Here is a 12,554-nt window from a genome sequence, read left to right as displayed (position 1 = left end):
ACAAAATGAAACAGGAACTCTTGAAATGTTGAAAACGAAATACAACAGTGATGCTATGGGGAAAACTCAAATGTTTGAGTGGTTTTCTTGTTTCGTAAATGGTAAAATGTCAATTGATAACCAACCTTGTTCTGGTCATCCTTACACGGCCTGAACACATGAAAATGTTGAAAAACGTTGTGCAATCATCCCCGAAGATGCATGACGGACGATTGGGTCTGCGTACCTGGGTGGGGGAGTAGGGGAACCTCCTGTATCGGCGGCTATAAAGTTTTAAATAATAATAATAATAATATAGAAATTGCGGAGCTGTCGGTAGTGACTTGGAATTCAATTGAGCGAATTTTAACAGAATACTTGGCAATGAAAAAGGTGGCTGCCAAATTTGTGCCACGACTGCTGACTGCTGATCAAAAACAAGGTCGCGTGGAAGCATGCTGTGATTTGAAACAACCGTCTGGAAATTTTCCCGGCTCGAACCCGACCTCGGCGGCTGCGTTTCGATGGAGGCGAAACGAAGTGGCGTCCGTGTGCTGTGCGATGTCAGAGCACGTTAAAGATCCCCAGGTGGTATCTTGGCTTCGTATACTCCTCGAAGCGAGCGACAGATTTAAAAACCACGAAGAAAACAAGACCAGACACAAAATTATATGGGTACCGGGGCACATGGGGGTGGCAGGGAACCAAGAGGCTGACAGGATAGCTCGAGCATACACTACTTTCCGAGCATCCGACGGGTCCGCGGAACTTTTGCCAGCACCCAAGGCATACTCGGCCATACTAGAAAACTATAGAGGAAGAAGAATGCGATATCCCCCACCGCACAGTTCTCTCACCAGAGAGGAAACTGTCATATGGAGACAATTACAGACGGGTTCATACCGAAACCTACACATACTAAACAAAATGCACCCTACCTTATACGCTGACAGATGTCCGTGGTGCTATGAAAAACCAACACTGTATCACATCACATGGGCATGTCAAAACATAGATGTGGTCCCCAAAATTCGAAACCCGAGTGCGGAGCAATGGGAGACTCTGCTGTCCAGCGACCGCTGCGAAGACCAGAAAGGACTGGTACAGCGAGCCCAACGGGCGGCAGCAGCCAGCGGAGCCCTGGACTGAGGGCAACCGACCATTGTAAAAAGTGGACGAAGTCGACGGAGAAGACTCTTGTGGATACAACAAGCAGACATCTCTGAAGACGTCCAAAAACCGCCAAATAATATAGGACTAAATAAAGTTTTTCCTCCTCCTCCCAGGTGGTCGAAATTACTCCGTAGCCCTCCACTACGGCTCCTCTTTCTCTCTTTCCACTTTCACTCCCACCTTCCTCCCTTCCCTTACGGCGCGGTTCAGGTGTCCACAGCAAGTGTGACAGATACTGCGCCTTTCCCTTCCTGTGAACCAACTAACCAACCAACGTTTTTTCAAAAATTATTTGCGATGAAACTTTGCCTTCTGACTGTGCCGGAGTTCCCGGGTTCGAACCCGACCGCGGCTGCTGCGTTTCGATGGAGGCGAAACGAAGAGGCGTTCGTGTGCTGTGCGATGTCAGCGCACGTTAAAGATCCCCAGGTGGTCGAAATTACTGCGTAGCCCTCCACTACGGTTCCCCTTTCTCTCTTTCCACTTTCATTCCCACCTTCCTCCCTTCCCTTACGGCGCGGGTCGGGTGTTCACAGAGCAAGTGTGACTGTTACTGCACCTTTCCCTTCCTGTGAATAAATTATTATTATTATTATTATTATTATTATTATTATTATTATTATTATTATTATTATTATTATTATTATTATTATTATTATTATTATTATTATTATTATTTTGCGATGAACCTTGGTGCTATACGTTTACGATCCTGAATCAAAGCAACAATCAAGCCACTGGAAGACTTCAAGTTCGCCTCTCCCCAAATAGACTCGTCAGATGAAATCAAACCTCAAAACAATGGTCATTTGTTTTTTCGGCGCGAGAGGAATCGTCCATTCAGAGTTTGTTCCGCAGAGTAATACAGTTAACCAGGCTTTCTACTTGGAAGTTTTGAAAAGTTTGCGCAGCCTTGCGCGACGGAAGCGGCCTGAGTTGTGGCAGTCGGGTGACTGGTTCCTCTATCATGACAAAGCCCCTGCTCACACAGCCTTGTCTGTGCGACAATATTTGAACAAATATGGTATTACCATTGTTCCTCACCACCCATATCATCGGACCTAGCCCCCTGTCACGTTTTGTTTTGTTTCCCAGAATGAAAAAAAAAAAATTGAAAGGAAAGCTTTTTGGTGATCTTGCGGAGGTAAAGAAAAAACGCCGGAGGCGCTGTCAAGCGTCACAAAAAAAAATGATTAACACAATGTTGAAAATCGAAATGAAAGATTAGACAAGAGTATTAGTGCTAGTGGAAAGTGCTTTGAAGGAGATTGCCTTATTGTGCTTAAAATGTGAATAAATGGGTTCAGAAAAAAATAAGTTCGGCTTCTTTTGGGGTATCCACATACATACATACATACATACATACATACATACATACATACATACATACATACATACATACATACATACATACATACATACATACATACATACATACATACATACATACATACATACATACATACATACATACATGCATACATACATGCATACATACATACATACATACATACATACATACATACATACATACATACATACATACATACATACATACATACATACATACATACATACATACATGGTCGGTACATACATACATATATAAAATTCTTTGCTTTATTATATCGCAAGAACGCTTAAATAATAGCGCTCAAATTTTGCATTAAAGCCTACGGACCAGGTTTTGTTACCCTCGCACGTATGCTTCCAGTGCGTTCATATTCTCTACGCCCAGGTGAGATGTGTCATGCGCGCGCGGCTCGGGGATTGCGGGTAGCGTGGGCGTCTCGCGTATAACTGATGTTTGTGAGCAAGCATTCTTCAATTGTGTCATCAACGTGCTGTGCACCTATGCATGTAGGTGTGTGCTGTGCATCGCTACTCACTTTCTTCCCCATTTCTGAGTAGTACAGCAAAATTGAAGCGCTCTGTTTCCTCTTTTACGCGATATCTGAGGATAGTATGAGGACGTTCTTTGAAACCCACGAAATGAAGGGCTGATTTAGTGGATTCAAACACATGACCAGAACGGTCAACCTAGGAACATATATCTTTTTACACAGAAACCTAGAACAAGTCAATTAACAGGTAATAAATAACGAGGTTAACAAACAAGACGAAGGCGAACACAAACTAGCAACAGTCATCGGTCACTAGAAGAATGAAGTCCATGGGGACGATCCCGGTTGCATCGGCTCGGAGTGCTAGGAACGCCCGGTGTCCACAGGCACTTGGGTCAGGCCAGCAGGTGGCTTGCTGGTCGGAGACGTTCGGCCGAAGCGAGAGGCCTCAGGTTGCCGTCACGTGGCAGTGTTGTTGTTGTGGCTGTAGGAAGAAGGAAAAGAAGGTGCACGGGCCTGCTACTGGCTCTGCAGCTGAGTGAGCCACCTCCGCTGCCTCGTGCGGACAGAAGAGAGACGGCCGATTTCTAGGTGCGTCTATCCAGCGCCCCCTTCATGGATCACTGCCTTGTCGTGGCGGAGGGGCTTGCGAAACTCGATGAAGTCGTGAGCTCTGCTGTGTAGGGCCACCCAAGATAGACAGGTCATGGCAGAGAGTTCTGACAAAATGTGATTCACTGGAGAAGGTAATTGCAACCCACTCCAGTATTTCCTGCCAAGAAAACCCTATGGCCAGTCACAATACCATTAATGATATGGCGCCGGAAGATGAGCCCCCCAGGTTGGAAGGTGTCCCATATGTTACTGGGGATGAACAAAGGGCGATTCCTAGTAGCTCCAGGACGAATGAAGCGGCTGGGCTAAAGCCAAAAGGACGCTCAGTTGTGGATGTGTCGGGAAGCGACCGGAAAGTCCGATGTTGCAAGGAGATGTATCACATAGCAACATGGAATGTAAGATCTATGACGCAAGGTAAACTGGATATCGTCAAGCGAGAAATGGACAGATTGAACATTGATATATTGGGTATCAGCGAGCTCAAGTGGATCGGAATAGGAGAATTTAACTCCGGCGACCATTATGTCTTTTATTGCGGGCACGAATCCAAGAGAAGGACTGGGGTCGCTCTCAGAGTAAACAGAAGAATGGGCAAAGCAGTGCTAGGGTACAACCCCAAAAACGACCGAATGATTTCACTTCGGATCCAAGGTCACCCTTTCAACATAACAGTTATCCAAGTCTATGCACTGACCACTACTGCTGAAGAAGCTGACGTTGAGAGATTTTATGCGGACCTACAATGCCTTTTAGACCACACCCCATCATCAGACGTCGTTTTTCTCATAGGAGACTGGAATGCTAAGGTAGGGAGTGAAGAAATATCCGGAATTACAGGCAAGTTCGGTCTTGGTGAGCCAAATGAAGCTGGGCAGAGGCTAGTAGAGTTTTGTCAAGAAAACAACCTGACCATAGCGAATACTCATTTTCAACAGCACAAGAGGCGCCTGTACACATGGACTTCGCCGGACGGTCTGTACAGGAATCAGATCGATTATATTATTTGCCGACAGAGATGGAGAAGCGCTATACAAGCAGTAAAAACAAGGCCTGGGGCCGATTGTGGCACCGATCATCAGCTTCTTGTTGCCAAGATTAAGCTTCGATTGAAAAAAACGCAGAAAACTAGAAGGCCTTTCAGGTATAATCTGGATCAAGTTCCATTAGAATATGCTGTGGAAGTGAGGAATCGATTTCAAGAATTAGATCTAGAAGACAAAGAGCCCGAAGAGATGTGGACTGATGTTCGTGATATAATACAAGAAGTTGCTACTAAGCTAGTTCCAAAGCAAAAGAAATGCAAGAAAGCAAAATGGTTATCTGAAGAGGCTTTGCAAATAGCTGAGGAAAGGAGGATGGCAAAAGTTATGGGGGAAAGAGAAAGATACAAAGATCTCAATGCGGATTTTCAGAAAATAGCAAGGAGGGATAAGAATGCCTTCCTGAACATACAGTGCCAAGCAGTTGAGGACAACAGCCAATTAAGGAACACAAGAGCTCTGTATAAGACAATCAAAGATATCAAAGGAAGCTTCTGTGCTAAGATGGGCGTGATAAAGGACAAACGAGGCAAGGACCTCACTGAAGCCGCAGAGATAAAGAAGAGGTGGCAGGAATACACAGAAGAACTGTACAAGAAGGACCCGAATGTGCAAACCCAACATAAGACGGTTGTGGTCACTGATCTCGAGCCGGGCATCCTGAAGAGTGAAGTTGAATGGGCCTTAGCCAGCCTTGCTAAGAACAAAGCTAGCGGAATTGATGCAATTCCAGCTGAGTTGCTTCAAAACCTCAACCATGACGCTGTTAACATTCTGCATACATTATGTCAGAAGATTTGGACAACCCTGCAGTGGACACAGGATTGGAGGAGGTCAGTTTACATCCCCATTCCAAAGAAAGGCAGTGCCAAAGATTGTTCCAACTACCGCACGATCGCGCTTATTTCGCATGCTAGCAAGGTGATGTTGAAAATCCTCCAAGGTAGGCTGCAGCAGTATGTGGAGCGGGAGCTTCCGGACGTGCGAGCTGGGTTTCGCAAGGGCAGAGGAACTAGAGACCAAGTTGCAACCTTCGCTGGATCATGGAAAAAGCAAGAGAGTTCCAGAAACCCATCTACTTCTGCTTTATTGACTATGCGAAAGCGTTTGACTGCGTAGATCACAGCAGATTGTGGCAAGCTCTCCAAGAGATGGGAGTTCCAATTCACCTCATCTGTCTCCTCAGGAACCTGTATGAAGGGCAAGAGGCCACAGTCAGAACTGGGCATGGTCTTACTGATTGGTTTCCGATTGAGAAAGGAGTGAGGCAAGGCTGCATACTGTCGCCCTGCCTATTTAACCTATATGCAGAGTGCATCATGAGGAAGGCTGGTCTGGACGAGTCTTCAGCTGGAGTGAAGATTGCTGGAAAACGTATCAACAACCTTAGATATGCGGATGATACCACTTTAATGGCAGAAAGTGAAGCGGAACTGAAGAGACTTGTGATGCGCGTACAAGAAGAGAGTGAGAAGTTTGGGCTTAAACTGAACATTAAAAAGATAAAGATCATGGCGTCTTGCCCTATCAAGTCCTGGAGCATCAAGGGACAAGAAGTGGAAGCTGTGACAGATTTTCTCTTCTTTGGCTCCAAGATTACCTCGGAACGAGACTGCAGCCATGAAATTAGGAGACGCCTGCTTCTGGGAAAGAGAGCAATGGTTAGCCTTGACCGCCTAGTAAAGAGCAGAGACATTAGTCTGCCAACCAAGATCCGTATAACTCGTGCTATGGTCTTTCCAGTTGTGATGTATGGATGCGAGAGCTGGACTGTGAAAAAGGCTGACCGCCGAAGAATTGACGCGTTTGAATTGTGGTACTGGCGAAGACTCTTGAGAGTTCCTTGGACTGCCAGAAGATCAAATCAGTCAATATTGTCGACCATAAACCCTGACTGCTCATTGGAGGGTCAAATTCTAAAGTTAAAGCTCAGCTACTTTGGTCATCTGATGAGAAGAGAGGAGTCGCTGGAGAAAGATTTGATGTTGGGAAAGGTTGAGTGTTGCCGGAGAAGGGGTAGGCAGCGAACGCGATGGTTAGATGGCATCCTCGAGGCACTGCAGATGAAATTATGGAGATGTTAGGAAGTTAGTGAGAGACCGGAAAGCGTGGCGTGACATGGTCAATAGGGTCACGAAGACTCGGACACGACTGAACGACTGAACTGAACTATCCAGCGCACCCAGCACGACGCCGAGCATGCTGGCACCGTGCTCCAGGAGCACAACAGGAGTCTGCCACCCAGGTCTGGTCACAGGGGTAAAAGGACAAATGGGATGCAATCAGTAACAGCTCCATGGTCACTCCTAGGTCTAGTATCCCGGGTTGTAGGCTAGGCGGGACGCGATCAGCCGCGGCTCCTTGACCACCCACCCTCCAGCAACGCTGCTCCGCCGATCTTTGTCTTACGTGTCACTCTGTGTTTACCCCGCACGCGCCACATACTCGCGTCGTCTTCTCTTCTTCCCCGTGCCGGGAGTGCGGACACAATTTGGCGCTAGCTCCTTGCAGATAGTCACCATGCAGTTTGTAAGCTGGAACTCATCAAAAAGGGCTGGCGCTTTTTTTTCTGTTTCAACCATTCACACATGATAAACAGCATAATTTTTACTTTTTCATTATGTGCATGAGGATGTAGACGTTTTGTTATGACTCCATGGTGTCCGGAGCGAAGGTATCGGGATCGGAGAGGTTCGCGTCGAAGGTTGCTTAGGTGAAGCGCGTGTTTTCGGTCACCAGATTTCTTTCGCCTTTCCATTTATTGATATGCAAGTTCAACCAGCAGCAATCCAAACATTTATTTGCTTATTTCAGAGAAAATTAGCCGTGAAAAACGCTTGAGGGTAGCATCTGTTTAATGATGTTGCAGGTTGTTGCGAAATACAGTTTTGCCGTGGGAGCGAAGCTAAAGATGATGTGCAAGTCACCTGAACGGGCCTTCGGCATCACAATTGAGACATGCAACACAACGCAGTAGGCACAGAGCAGCAAAAAATAGTCAGTCATATGTCGGAATGTAATACAAACACAAACAAGGAGCAAAACGGTTGCATCTGCCTGAGACGCAACAAATAAACACGATTTCATTATGCGCTTTGACACTGGCCTAAACGGTTATACAGCGCTTTCACACACATACAATAGCTTCGAAACAATATATACTCGTCGTCTGGTTCCACTAGTCGCTGGCTACTATGGTAATATATATTCAAGACTTAATGCAAATAGAGAAGCGGTGTTGATTGTGCCTCAAAGCGGTGGCTGAGCGATTAGGGCTCTTAACTGCTGTGAGCGAAGGTATGGATTCGATCATGGAAGCGACGCCCATCTTCGATGAAGGCGAGGCTGAATGCACCCCAGTAGTGTACGATGTCAGCGCATGTTCAAGAACTCCGAGTGGTCGAAATTTCCAGAGCACTCCACAAAGACATGTCTCATAGATGATGCTACTTTGAGACGCTGAACTCCATTTACCATGTGGAAATTGAGTCACTGAGTTGTTACGCATTTATTTGCTTCTGTTTCTTTCCTTGGCATGTACGACAATGTACGTGCAAGGCAATGTGACATGCAGGCAGAACGGATTGATAGACGCTATAGATTTTCGAAGGCTAAAAACAAATGATCCTATTGGGGTGGCGTTTATGAATAAAGCGAAAATAAAGCGAAAGTTGCTTGCTGTTAACTTGGCAAATCATATGGCTTACAACAACCATTAGTTCGCGACTATATGGTTCACCACCGCGCACGCAAGTTACGACACTGCTTAAGAGGTCAGGTTCGCTATGGATGAACAGCAAATTGGAAGCGGAATTCTATGTAAGCCGTGCACGAGAGCAATGCTTGCAATTATTCACAAACGCTTTCTCGGTTGGAATGTACTGAAACAGCAGCGTCAGCGTGGCTACGTGCTCAACACCAACACGAATGACATGAATGTCAGACAAAATCTCATAAATAACGCGTCAAATGTCGTCCATCTCTACGGCAACGCAAATAAACTCGCTTCAACACAATCGTGCGGTGAAAATATTTTTAGCGATATTGTCTAGTGCCGGAAGCTAGGTAATCGTGACTACCGTGCATTCGCGGTCGCGGAGATGCCGCAGCCTCGCAGTTACCGAGGAAACGGTGAAAATGGCCGCGCCCGATTACAGCTGAGAAATCTAGTGTATACTAATAATCTTTAAAAATATTTTCTGATGCGACGACGGCCTTCAAAGTATACTTTTCTATAGTTGGAATGGCAACGTTTCAGAGGGAACGTAGTCTGTGCGGCAGCAAGTCGTACTTCACAAGACGCGAAACCGATTCGGAAAAGCAGATTTGCCACTCATAATGCGAGTTTTGTGATTGTTTCCTGCTTCACAATATAAATACATCGCATAACGTTGGTTTGGTTTGGTTTGGTTTGTGGGGTTTAACGTCCCAAAGCAACTCAGGCTATGAGAGGCGCCGTAGTGGAGGACTCCGGAAATTTCGACCACCTGGGGTTCTTTAACGTGCACTGACATCGCACAGCACACGGGCGCCTTGCTTTTCGCCTCCATCGAAAAGCTGCCGCCGAGGCCGGGATTCGATCCCGCGTCCTTGGGAACAGTAGTCGAGCGCCGTAACCACTGCGCCACCCTGGCGGGGTTATAACGTTGGAAAGAGATGGCTTTAAAATAAGGTATAATAGTTTGCCGCACACTTCTTCAAAACATTCACATACTTAACGACTGGCTGCCTTCACTGTCATTCTGTGAAATGGGATAAATATTTGATGCGTTATCGTTAAATGAGCTTCTATATGTCTTGCTCTTGACTCACATCCCTTATATTCTGCTATGTTTTAAGTAAAAAGCGCCACCCAGTCGAAAAAAGCTACAGAACTTTGTCAAAAATACGACAAAATATTCTGTAGTTCTGTCGCAACCATCACATTTTTCTATAGTTCTGTAGTGCTTTTCTATATTTCTGTAGTTTTTCTGTAGTATATTTCTGTTGTCTGTACTTCTGTAGTACTTTTCTGTTGTAACTACAGAAATGTCTGATGTTACTACAGAATTTTCTGTTGTCACAACAAGTTTCCCGTCAAAAGCCGCATAGAAATTCTGTCGTAACATCAGAAAATGTTCTGCAGTTTTTTCCGACTGGGCAAGAGAGCCTCCTAAATCAACCGCACCTTAGAAACTCACAATTATTTCTATGATATACGTATTTGTTCTACACTAACAAGGGACACCATAGACCTGATGCAAAATAAGCAAACTGCTTCAAAACGTTCGCGTCCACGCATTCTTATGAGCTCTAATTGTATACTTTTCACCACAGCTGCTCACTTTTGGCGACGGCATAGAATGTACTTCATAGATTGGCGTTTAGATAGTGGTACGTTTCGTTTTTATTTTGTTACAGAAGGGCACTGCTCACGAGATAACTGTATTTCGAAATCGTCTTTCTAGAAGATCATATATAGTGGTGTCATTAACCAAAAGAACACGTTGCCTTCGAATGGAAGTGAAATGGCAGGGCAGGGTATCTTCGGTATCCGCAGGGATAACTGATGTTGACGGAAGTGCCTCACAGCGATATCGGCTGGTGGTGGCAATACCTGCAAATCGCTGTATGGTCTTCCAATCAATAAAGATAAACAAATGTGCTCTATCTATTGGTCCGCCTACATTTCCATCCGTCATTGACTAGAAACTTTTTTATTGAAGAATTAAGCCACTTTTCAAGCTTTGCCTCCTCTCTCATTGAAGGAAAAATGGAGATTTTCTATCTACTTTCTGCAGAGAGTCATGAGTAATGGCTCGTTACTCACTGCCGTGCGAATCACCAGATCACCAAAGGGCGTCAAAAAAAAAAAGAAAAACGAAAAATTGGTGGCGTTCACGGTACTTCGTAATGTGAAATTTGTGCGCAGTTGCCTCACTCTATCAAAAAGCTGTCTCAGCTTTTTGATAGAGTGAGGCAATAATTCTAGTAAGACATGTATGTACAATTATAGACAGCTGGTTACCAGTGACAACGGCGAGGACTACGCGACACCCAGAAACGGGTGTTAAAGGGCTTAATGCTTAAACGATGCCATTCGAGACATTTTTTGAAAAGCGTTTTTTTTTACCGTGGTGAACTAGCTGCATATACGCAAACTGCATCAAAATATAATAATTTTCTCTTTTAGTGTTTGAATTCTCGGTTACTGCACATGTTACCCTGCAGTTCGATGTGGGTGCTCGCACAGTCATGAATTATCATTGCAGTGTGTACCATGTGTGGTCAAGTCTTCCACTTGAGCTCTGAAGCGTGCCTTTCATAACTGGTTGTCAGGAATGGGAAGGCGCACTTTTTGTCACACTTGTTTCTGTGGGCATCTGAATCGCGCCGTAAGGGAAGGTTTGTTGTTGTTGTGGCTGTAGGAAGAAGGAAAATAAAATGCACGGGCCTGCTTGGCTATATAGCTGAGCAATCTCCGCTGCCTCATGTGAAGGGTTGTCTCCCCTGATGAGGCTGGTACAAGTGGGTAACCGCCGCTTGCGGCGGGGGCTAGCCTTGCACCGAGTTTTTATCTGTTCTAGGCCGTCATTGCACACGCCACCGCTGGTGGTGGACGACGGCTGTTGTTGCGGCGCGCGTCTTTCTTTCCCTCTTTCTTTTTTTTCTTATCTATATTCTCCTCTATCTGCACGAGGCAGCGGAGGTGGCTCAGCTACAGAGCCAGTAGCAGGCCCGTGCATTTTCTTTTCCTTCTCCCTACAGCCACAACAACAACAACTGCCTCATGCGAACAGATTTTATTTATAGGAAGGGAAAGGCGCGGTAACTGTCTTACTTATTTTCTGTGGACACCTCAACCACGCCGTAAGGGAAGAGAGGAAGGTGGGAGTGAAAGTGGAAAGAGAGAAAGAGGAGCCGTAGTGGAGGGCTTCGGAGTAATTTCGACCACCTGGGGATCTTTAACGTGCGCTGATATCGCACAGCACACGGACGCCTCTTCATTTCTCCTCCATGGAAACGCAGCCGCCGAGGCCGAATCTGGACAGAACAGAAAATATACAAGAAAGAAAAGATGGTTGGTTTGGTTGGTTTGTGGGGTTTAACGTCCCAAAGCAACTTAAGCTATGAGAGACGCCGTAGTGGAGGACTCCGGAAATTTCGACCACCTGGGGTTCTTTAACGTGCACTGACAACGCACAGCAAAAGGGAGAGAAATACACGCGCCGCAATAGCCGCTGTCCCGTCCCACCACCTTTCATATTGGTTCACAGGAATGGAAAGGCGCAGTATGTGCCACACTTGTTTCTGTGGACACCTGAATTGCACCGTAAAGGAAAGAAAGTGGGAGTGAAAAGGGAGCTGATTACGAAGGACAACGCAGATGGCGATGACGACGCGAAACACAGGAACGGGCGCCAAAGCGCTACTCGCTAAAAAAAACAAAAAACTAGCGACTCAACTGTGTAGTTTAGAGCCACGCTACGTGATGCCGAAGAGATCCTTATGCTACCGCAAATCAGGTTGCGCATTGTGGGGGGGGGGGGGGGTGGCTGTGGTAAGCATTTAATATAAAAGGAGAGGATGCTTGGGGAGCCACCCCTAGTGGGCCGCTTCCCTTACAATACTAAGTGGAGTCCCTTATTCCGGGACTCCATTGGTCTGGGCCGCCACACGAGCTCGCTGGAGCAGCGATTGTTGTGCCGTTAGATCCAGGCAGCTGAGCAGGGCCACCTCCCAGTCCTCTCGGGTAGGGGGAGGAGTTATGGGTAAAAGAGAAGGATTTAGCTGGCATGCCCAGACCATATGAAATGTGTTAGCCACGTTTCCACAAAATGGGCAGAGGCCAGAAAAGGAAGGGTCGAAGTGTTTGAGTACTGCCGGGCACAGTAGAGTATTAGTAAAAAGTCTAAGAAGC

Source organism: Amblyomma maculatum, chromosome 2, assembly GCF_055883805.1.
Source record: "Amblyomma maculatum isolate TAMU_Amacu chromosome 2, ASM5588380v1, whole genome shotgun sequence".
Classification (NCBI taxonomy): domain Eukaryota; kingdom Metazoa; phylum Arthropoda; class Arachnida; order Ixodida; family Ixodidae; genus Amblyomma; species Amblyomma maculatum.
This window is presented reverse-complemented; position numbering follows the sequence as displayed.